We start from the raw sequence: 10,680 nt of genomic DNA, 5'->3' as shown, positions 1-10,680 counted from the left end.
TACCCTAGGAAATGCATGCGGGTTGCGCTGTTGCAGCTGTAAGCCTAGAAGACAACTCCTATGGAGAATGGTTTCACCGTGCCAGAGAAGCTTGACATTCAGGCTGCATCCAAGAAACCTCTTGCTTGAAATGCTGCACAAGGCCTGCTTGGATTAAAGGTAGGGGAATGCAGCCACGAACTCTGTTAGAAGAGGGGGGCCAGGCTAATGAGCTGACGTGCCCTCGAGGTAAAGGATGGCTAAGACACGTTTGAAGCTGCCGAGCTATTTAAGCAAGTGCTTGCAAGGTCTGTGGCTCACTAAGCCCTACAGGTCTGCCAGGGCCAGGGATGGATTCGTGGGGAGGGGGTGCACTGTTGCATTTGCATCCCCCTTTGATCCCTGCTGCACCCAAAGTTTAAAATCAGCTGCCTGGCCGTGGCACCTGCATTTCAAGTCAGGCAAGGCTGCGGGAGTCACTTGACTTCAGCTCAAATCTACCTGATCCCTTCTAACCTCTTCATCCCACAGGTGTTAACGAGTACGACCCTCTTTTTAATGGTCTTGATGCTGCACCCGTCCCGCTAGCCTTTGCTGTGCCGTTCTGCTGTCTGTTCGTTGCCCTCGGTAATGCAGTTCCTGTTTCACAGCTCTGCAGATTGTTTTCAACTTATTCCAATCAAGTTATGTTTGTTTTCGCTTCCCGATTAAACTGAATAATACAGCCCTAGGCCACTAGTGTGTTAATGAAGCTTCTAGTTTATTTTTAACCGGGGAAAAATCTGTGTTTTATATGCAATGATGCACCTTCCAGTCTGCACCCCTGCCTTCAAGATTCAAGATCCACCCATGGCTGGGACGCCCCCGAGAGACGAGCCGGCTGCTGGGAACCTGCTTCTGCAGGCAGGGAAAAACCAGGACTTTAAACTTTGCACAAGGTCCCCCAGATGCTGATAGTAGCTGAGTCCTCCTGGCACGGGGCGGCAGGCAAACTTCAACCCACCCACCCTTCCTGCAGCGAGGCTTAGGTCCTGTACTGGGAGAGCATCCCACCCTCCCTCTCCCTGGGACTTTCACGGGTGAAGTTCAAAGACATCAGGGCCTGGGGCTGGATTGTCACCCAACTTGCCAGCACCTTTTTGCTGACATAGGACACGATACAGCGAAGGGCAGGGACCTCCAGCCCTGACCCACACACACCTCTGCTTTCCCAGCTCGGCTTCTCAGCTTAGCTGCAATCAGGAATCTGCCTCCAGCTTCCTAATTCCCCAGGTCAAAACATTAGCTCCTCTGGTGCCTTGCAGATCCAAGGCACAGGGTTGGGATGTAACACGAGGGACCCTCCAAATCCTACCACCTCCAAATCAAATCTCTTAACCAGGCAGAGAGAGGGATGGATGAAGGGCCAGCATATGTTCTTATTGTGAGCAGGAAAGCAAAGGTGCTCTGGTGGGGTGCAACTGCACCCAGCTTAGACCAGGGGGTTCTTCAGCTCACAGCTTCTGCTCCTTCAGGGACTTCAAGCCAGAAAAAGAGAAGACTAATTCCATTTTTATTCCCTATTTCCTCCACCTCAGATGCCACAGAGTCATTATTGCACAGGACAGAAGCCACGAACCTTCCTCTTTGACAAAGAAGAAGGTTCGATGACTGTTTCTCATTTCCAGAAGTTCAATGACTGTTTCTCATTTCCACGCCTGAAATGGAATGAGTAGCAATCTCTGTCTTCTGATGAGGGCTGGGAAGTACATTGGCCTATGTTGAATTAAATCCAGACTGGGCAATCAAAACCATTCCTCACCCATCTGTAGGCCTTGATCTTTGTGGTCTGGGAAAGGGACACGATGAAAATCTCCAAATTCGGAGGTTTGCAGAAATGCCCGGTAGTGAAAGCAAACGGCACGAGACCGGCATGGTGAATGAACTTTGGAGGGGAGGGAAGTCACTTGCAGATCAAGTAAAACCGGTGGCAGCTAAATCTTTCGTGCTCAAGTCCCAACGAATGCTTGCTGTTTCCGGAAAGTTTCAGACACTGCTCACGCTGCTTTGTCTGCCATTTATTATTTGTGGAGCTTAGCAGCCGATATCAGGGCCTATTTATGCTATGTACCGTGCATGCACCCATGCAGAGCTTCACCCAGTGTATTTTGCAGCTTTAATGCAATAAAGCAGGGGGGCTGATGGCGCATAGGGCGTCAGTGGGAGCCAGCGGTGCCCTCGGTGGGAGCTGTCTCATCAGTTTAGGTGCGCTCAGGGTTAGAGAGTGGATGAGGGCAGTGAAAGGCCTTTTATTGTGGACCTTCATGCATCAGTGAAAGCAGCATATGTCTGAAATTTTGGTGGATCCAAATTTGGGGTATCTTATTCTACCCTTGGCGGGGGTTACAGGCAGTGGTGACTTCTGGGAAACATGGCAAGCAATCTTAAAGTTCAGCACAAAAACAAGGGCTTGCAAAGTTGTATCTCCGTTTCTCCCCGGCCATGACTGCAAAGTGCCCCCCAGAAAGATGAGTTTCCTGACCTCTCATCCAGTGTGAAGAAGCAATGCCTTTTTATTTCCTCCTTGTGACACACGTGCTCACTCCCAGCACATACACACCCCGCAAGACAGAGGTGAACAATGAGCCTCTTTGACCCCGTGGGTTTTTGCTGAGCCACAAAGGGAAACGAGAACGAAAATTATGCATTGCCAGGCACGATGAGCCTGTTTGATGTTAATTTAGAGCAAGTTCAACTAAAAATACCCACCGTTACAAATTATACCATTTCTAGAAAAACAAATGAATATTTATAAATGTTTAGGCTTCCCTGATTTTCACTGTGAGTACTGGATCGTTTTTTGCAAGCCCAGATTAACATGTAAATATGCACATAATCAGGCAATTAAATGCAAAAATTACTCCCGTCATCATAAGATGCACGTGTTTTCTCTTCCTGCCACACACTGATATAAGGACCTGATTTTCACGTGCACTCCCTTTGCCCTGTCCCAGCAAATTACTCCCAATATAGAGCCCTGTTTACACTGCCAAAGTGGTTGAAAAGGACTTGAATGTACACAGTGAATTGGGATTAGCAGTTCATCTTGATTTTGAATGAGTGTTAAAGCAAGAAAGGAGTCAATATTTGTAGCATGGGCAGAGAACAGAAAGCAGCTCGTAATGACCAAGGCATTTCTTCTTTGCAACCATAATACCTTAAAATATTCTATTTTGATTTCTTATGGAAATAGGCCAATCCATGTTTTGGCAAAGCTAAAAAACTAAAGGCATGCAGAATAACATCTTAAATATGGCTCTTATGGTCTCTAATGACTTTCTCTACTGCTAAAATATGTCACGTTTAGGTAAGAATTTCTTACGTTTTTGCGTTTCTTCTTCTTTTTCCTTTGTCATAGCACAGTGTTTTTCATTTATGGTCAGTGAATAAAAACGGCGGGTTCCTACAACGCTGGTGGAGGTGAGCTAACAGAATTACATCAACAAGATATCAAAATGAGGAGGGAAATTTCCTAATGTGTTCCTAATCTACACTGAGATGACAGGGATTTTCATTTTAGGATGATGAATCGTATGTTCGGAAAAAGCTGGTTCATGTCTTGATTGTCCTCTTGCTGCATGCGTGTAATTGTCATTACTGGTAATGGATGTACCAAAGTAAGGTTACATCCTTCAGAAACATTGCAAAGGAGGTTTTATTTTTTTCACTTAACGACTTAGCTTTATTAAAATGCATAACAATTCTGAGCAGCAGAGTTTATTACAACAAAGCAAGGTGTCGTATGTGCTTTCAGATAAAAGGAAATTAACATTTTGAAATCATCTTTTTCAAAGTGCTTTTTCCTCAACAATATCTTCCCAAATGAATCCGATTATTTAAATCAATAAAACATTTAATAGAGATATTGTACACGAATATGCTCTGTTCTTGGCTAAGCAGCATGTATTGCCATGCTTTTAAATCAGTAATTTCTGGTAAGAAGGCGCTTACTGCTAACCTTTTCATGTCAGTGGCCATGATGGCTTAGTATCTACGGCTACGAGATGTGTTTGTGTGTCAGGCTGTATGAAGGGAAGATTACAGGGCCTGAGAATTAAAGTGCGACAGGAGGTGGAAGATGGGAACTCATCTGGATATTTCCTTTCTTGTACATTTTTGGTTGTGCTATTGAGATATAGTTGAGCATTATAGCTATTAATTATGTATGGGCAAACACGCACATTTATGTACAGCCTGGCCTATGTTACAGGTAAGGTTTTTGTTTGGTTTCTTGGTTTTTTTTAATTCTATGCTTTAAAAAAAAAAATCATCCTTAGTTTTTAGGCTTCACGTGTCTTGTGCCACTCATTTAGATGATACGATAGATGGATCTAAACAAGGCTGTTATGATGTTATAATAGCACAAACTACCACAGAGTATTTTGGGATAGCCAGAATTTGGAGCGCGCTCCCCCTCCCTTCCCCTGCTGTGTTGAGCGAGTTTCTCTCAAGGAAAATACCATGCAGTTAAGGTATGGCAAAACTGCTTTCACATCACTGAAGCCCAAGCAAAAGTCCAAGTTCTGTTGGGTTTTTTTAATTAACCTGATTACATGCCGCCTCCACGCTTCCTGGAGTTTATGGCCATGGCCATGAAGCTTCTTGGAGTTTATGGCCACGGCCATGAGCAAACTCAGGCTGCAAGTTAGGTGGTTTTGAAACAGCAGAGAATGGAGGTTCTCCAAGAAGCATAGACCCATTGCTATTTATATGCATTACACTCCTTGAACACTGATGACCTGAATGCAACATAATACTCCAGATGTGGAAGGATCAGTGCCTCATACAAGGGCATGAGGAATCTCCTGTTGCTCCCAGGAAGACCTCCCTAGATACAGCTTGGGCTTGCATTTGCCTCTTTTGAGGCCACTTGGTAGCACGTAGCTATCTCGTGATCAGAGAAGTAACACGCCCCATTCTTTCTCCCTCTCTGTCATTCCTAATTCATACGGCCCCTGCTTAGAGCTGCAATTCTTCTTTGCATATCAGTCCCTAAATGCATGCCAGTGCAGCATGTACTGTCCTGGGAGCAGATGTCACTGATGCTTGTTAAATGTAGGGCTCCCTTTGTGAAAAGCTGAGCTCAGCAGGCCCCTCTGGGACTGCCCTGGAGAGTCCTAGCTGTGCTGCACGGTGCGGTGATGCCCCAACTGCCAGGCTAGCATCAGGGATGTGTACAAGTCACAAAATATATGGCTTTAATAAACTGCAGACTGCTCAGTACGCTCCTCTCTCCTGCATGGATTTCAAGTAGCAGAGCTGTGCTGCCTTTGGCTGACATCCCTGTCATCTCCTCTGGCATCTAAATCAGACCTTGCTCTCACCTTCTCCCCCAGACTACCTCTTCTAGGCCCTCCAGCACTTCTTCCCTCCCACCTCCTAGCCGAGATGCTGTGGAAACAGCTGTCTCCACTACCTGCTTATGGGCCTGTGCAGGGAGCGATGCGGCTGGTGGGCCGGGGGGGGAGGGGGGGGGGGGGGGGGTTTCAGGTGCTGCTGCAGCTCCAATCCCCACCTTGTTTCCATCCCAGGAGGCAGGGACCTCAGCAAACCAGGACCCAAACAGGGGGGTAAAAGGTGCATGACTGGGAAGGAAAGGTGCATGCGCTAGAAGAGCTGGGGAGCAACTTTCTATCCAGCAGTGACCCCCTGTAGGCCCTCCGTTTCAGGCTCCTTTATATCTGAAGTAAACCCCTTTCAGCGTGAGAAACAAGGAGAAACCCAGCTTGTAGGAGAGAGATGCAATGGCAGCAGCAAGTCTGCGAGGTCCAGGTAGATTTGGATTTGGGGCATTAAGCCTTAACCCCTTCACCACCTGCCCTGTCCATGCCTGCAGCCCCTGCCCCTTCCCCAAGTAGACATGCTAGAGTGCATACACTGACGCCCACCTTTTCCCACCCCAGCATCAAACCAGGTGCTGTAGCCCATCCAGACCTATATATAGAGCTGCTGCCTCTGCCCATTGGCTGCATCTTGTCTGGGGAGGAGCTTGCTTTATAAAACCCCACCCTCCACTTTGTAGCCTTTTAGCACCTGCTAATTGTTTTTCAGGCTGGTTTCATTTGTCTTCAAGCTGCATCTTCTGCTCCCTCCATCTTCATCCAACTGCCTGCTCCTTCTTCTCCTCTGTGCTTGCCATCCACCTGTTCCCTTCCTGTTCTTTATCCTTTGTACCTGCCATGGATTTCCTATCCCACCCAAAAGCAAAGTGGGGTCCTGGGTGAGTTTTCTTTTTCCCTCTAATCCAGGCCATGCAGGTGGTTGAGATCACTCAAAAAAAGACATTTCTAAATGGCCTAAACCCATAGTGGGCCCATTTATGAACTCACACCAACAGCTACCAGGTTTTGGAAGCTGAATTTAATCATTTAGCTAAATATGCTGGCATTCCCGACGGGGTGTTTTGTATGACGGTCCCCTGCGGTGTAATGCTAGATAATGAATCATCTGTTCAAAAAAAAAAAAAAGGATCTGGTTATAACTGAGCAAGTAAAACTGAGAAATTGGGTTGTTCCCTTTATCTTCTGGTCCCTTCACAAAACTTCACCAACATCGCTTAAAAGAAAAGAGCAAGTGACAGTTCTTTCTTGCTGCCATATAATCGGCCGCCATGATTTGCAGCTTCTTGTGTCTTGCTACATGCTGGTTTACAGGAGGGGTGCAGGTGGACCTGTATCTTTTTTTTTTTTTCTATACAGTATTACTTTCCACTACAGATGTCAAAAGCCTGAGTGTGACTTCCAGAGAAATGTATTTATTTGAAGTGCAGGAGCTCTTTGGGGCCCTGGCAGAGATGAGGCCTCGCTCACTGCAAACACATGGGGGAGAATCTCTGCTCCATAAAAAAGGGACAGCAACGTGGAGGAAAGAAAGTAGGACGATCGCTACTGAATATGGGGAAATGCATCATGAGGCTAAGCAGCTTGCCAAAGGTGAGACCGGGAGTCTGTACCGGAGCAAGTTGAGCCCAGACTTTGAGTCCTGTGTCTTACCTATACAAGCATCTTTCCACCACTCAAGTTTTGTTGCAAAACCTCAGTTAAAAGCAAAAGAAAGACCAGGAGGTAAATAAATGAATGACTGATTTTTATTTTATTTTATTTGGGGTTATTTTTTTGTTGTTTTTATAGGAACGGAGTTCCATGTTCTGGCCAGCTCTATATATAGAGAGAGAGTATCAGCCTTCTACAGCTGGCTGGTGGGTGTAGCTTTGACTGTACCGAGGGTCCATGGGAAATTCAGCTGAGAAGTTCAAAGAGAACAAGATGCCACATTAATTAATATGGGGAGGCTTGAGTTGTTTTGCAGTCATCTGTCACTTGCATAATTCTTGCCATGACAGGTAATAAGTCTTCAGTCCTGAGGTACTGCTTGATAATGTGAACTCGAACAAATTATTCATGTTGTTCGCTAGAGCTAAAGTTAATCCAAACAGCACGTCTTACCAAGAGCTGAAAACCAGACAGCCAGGGCATGGGAAACACAAGCATCATCTCCTAGTAAACTCACTGCCTGGAGTTAAAGCACCTGTGGTGGGATCTCTATCGTGCCTGTCACTTCTTCTTGTAATCTGGTTCCTGTGCTCCAGCCCCTGGTGCTTAAAGAACAGGGGCTAATTTTTGTATGCAAAGGCTTCTGGATATTGGGGATAAGAGAACTGGTGGCAGTAGCCAGATGGTTTCTAGCTACAAATCTCCAGCAAATTATTGAGACCTCATTGCTGTAGTATCAAGGGTCCAGCATGGACACGATGTAGTATTATGGGTGCAGCAGGGAAGTCCTGTTACTTCCATCTCTCAGCCTGGGAGCTGAGACCCAGACAGATGGCCACATTCAGAAGGGATTTGCAAGCCAAAATTGGGACTTGGATATGATTTGATCCCGGACATGCTGGGGAAGTAGCATGGCCTGTACCTCCGCGCACCTCTGCAAGGGGCTACCAACAAGTGCACAGCAAGTGGAGCTGCATTTTGGGAGCTCCTTCAAAGCACTAGTCTGCTGATGTTAACCTTCTCCTTTAAGGACAACAGAGCATTTCAAGACTTTAAGGGTGTTTTTTTTTTTTGCTAAGAGATGAAACCAAAAATAGGTCACGTTTGAGGCGACCAACCTTGACAGGACATGGGCACGTATTCTGGGAGGATGGAGATTTCACCCTCACGTGGTCCTTGCCCAAAAACCCAGCGCTTGCGATTTTGTGTTCTGATGCATGAAACCGAATGCAACTTAAATATAGCTGTGGGTCAGCCACAATCCAGCGTATTTAATGAAGGGATTTGACTGGCAGCTATATATTGCATTATTTACGAAGTGATAGCTATATAGTGGTATTGTGATAGCTTAATTAGAAGCTTAGCCTAGTTTTGCTAAAAATAAATAGTGGTGTTAATTCTCTGCTTTTTTTGAATAGTCGAGGGATATCTCGGGAGCTGCGTTGCTGAAACGTGCTAATTGCAGAATACGTTTATACGAGATGAAAAAGAAGGACCTAAAATGGTATGATTTTGATCTAGATGAAGGATTGGACTTTTATCAGCTATGGGGAAATACAGAGTGCATTTAAAAAAACCAACGTAATGGGTACAAGACAATAGAGGATGCAAATGTGAAGGACATTCAAGGAAACAATGAGATGTTGGCAGTAGTCGTTGCATGTGTACAGTCTAGCTAAGTTTTTTCTGTCGGCATCTTAGCAAAGGACAGGTCTTCAGGAGAGATCTGAAGGAAGGCAGTAAGGGAGCTTCACAATCAGCAGCAAGATGAGCAAGGGAGCTAAAAGGCCAACACAGTCCACATTTATCTGCTATGGCTGAGGGAAGACTAGGATGCTCCTAGTGCTGATGCAAAATGCATCCTCTGAGAGGGATTTCAGTCTAATCCTTGAGAGTGCTATGAGATGCATAGCTTTAAATAAAATAAAATAAAATAAAAACCAGCCCCAAAACAAATTAAAAACCTTGCGTCTCTCTCTAGAGATAGTTATATTGTGGATAAGGTCTCAATCAAACTTGAAGGACAAAGTGACCCTCATCTGCCTGTATCTTGGGAAGTGACAAGTAGAACGTGAGATTTTAGGCCCAGGCGACACCGGAGAAATCTGGCATGCAAAGCACCATGTGGTGCCCGCCATGTATGTGTGAGGCCTCGTATCCACATGCAACTGCTTGCAACAAAGCAGTGGTGCTGCAATCACCAGCTGGCTTACACTTGCTTCAAGCCATGCTAGCTACCAGTGCTTTCATCCCCACTGGTGCAATGCCAGCTTTGGAGGGTGATTATGAATGTAATGGTCCTGTCACACGCCATCCTGATGTACGTGGGACACGCACTCGGGCAGAGAGGAGAGAAAAGCCTCAGGTCTGTTAAAAAGATAGGGGCATTGTATCTATATAATCTATCTGTAAAAGTTCAATATATAGAGAAACAGTCTATGCATGTGTCCATACTATATACATGGTGTATGTATACAGATCTACTGTCTGTGATACATTGCATCTGGGAACTGCCAGAAGGACTTCCAGGATTTTACGGCAGAGCCTAGACTTGGCCTTTGCAATAATATGCACTGAAGCAATCTGTCTGGAGCTATGCTAGAGCTACTGTGTTATTACTGAAAAGCTTGAAGAAAATATTTAAGCAACTCTTTCCTCCTTCATAGACCTATAGATCAAGGCTGGAAGGGATTGGTTATAATCCAGTTTGATCAGTGAAACACAGGCAAGAGCTCATCTGCTAGATGCAGCACACACACATTACTTTTCATTTACTTTACTGTTCATTTTGGGTCCAATGGCACTTGGAATAACTTGTACAAAAATTCCCATACGGGTCCCAGCTAAAATGAAATCCCCAACAGTTGGGGAAAAATAAAACAAAAGAAAAACCCTTTGTCCAGGCTAAATAAAGGGTCAGATGATGATGGCCTAATTGTGTACCTGCACTAATTGAGGACTGTCAGATTTTTTTTACTGCTCCATTTTGTAAATGAATGGGAAGCCCATTGGCTGAGAGAGATGGAGTAGGCTACTAACTGTTTTTTGCCCCTGATAAGTGTGCTCCACAGGATGACAACCTAGTGCCAAAGGTTTTGTCTTTATGAAACATCCTTCCTAGTCCTTTTGCTAGTCATTGCAAAGACTTACAGTTGCACCTCCTCAGCCCACACAGTCATCCAGGTGTGAAAACACAGTCAAATATAATTTGGAACAAACCTAATTTTAATTCCTACATCTTTGCCATCTCTTCAGCATTTGCAATTGCACACCTGCTACATCCACTCATTTGAACATGTATTTGAAGGATGGGTTGGGGGGGTTTGTGTGGCATCAAGAGAGTTGGGTCCCTGACAGTGCCTGAGTTCACAATGTCATTTGGGGGCAAAAATGAGATCGGGTGCTTCAAGAAGTAAAAGGCAAGATATTTCTACTGCTAAGCTCCTGTGGGTTTTCTGTGTTAAGGGAGCAGATGTGAGAGCCAAAAAAGGCATATTCTACCATATTGTTGCACAAGTGGTAACAGCCATCTGGAAGACTTAAAGGATAGAGCAGGCAATAAGCTTCAGCTTGAAAGTCAGGCTGGTGTTATATAGTCACCCAAGGGTTTTCTTTTGAAAGGGGACCTGCAACAGAGATGGCCAAGTACTGAAGTAGCATCAAATGATTA

The 10,680-nt window shown here is 45.3% G+C and overlaps 1 long non-coding RNA gene across 1 annotated transcript; it reads left to right on the top strand.

The window, feature by feature from the left end:
* The first annotated feature begins 6,081 nt into the window (after positions 1-6,081).
* On the top strand, positions 6,082-9,098 carry LOC102375927. Its single transcript, XR_001357709.1, has 3 exons — positions 6,082-6,238; positions 6,717-7,082; positions 8,429-9,098. It is a non-coding gene; the product is annotated as an uncharacterized LOC102375927 (long non-coding RNA).
* The last annotated feature ends 1,582 nt before the right edge of the window (positions 9,099-10,680 follow it).

This window comes from Alligator sinensis, unplaced genomic scaffold (genome assembly GCF_000455745.1).
Source record: "Alligator sinensis unplaced genomic scaffold, ASM45574v1 scaffold469_1, whole genome shotgun sequence".
NCBI lineage: Eukaryota > Metazoa > Chordata > Crocodylia > Alligatoridae > Alligator > Alligator sinensis.
The sequence above is the reverse complement of the archived record's forward strand: the minus strand, read 5'-3'. Positions and strand labels throughout refer to the sequence as shown.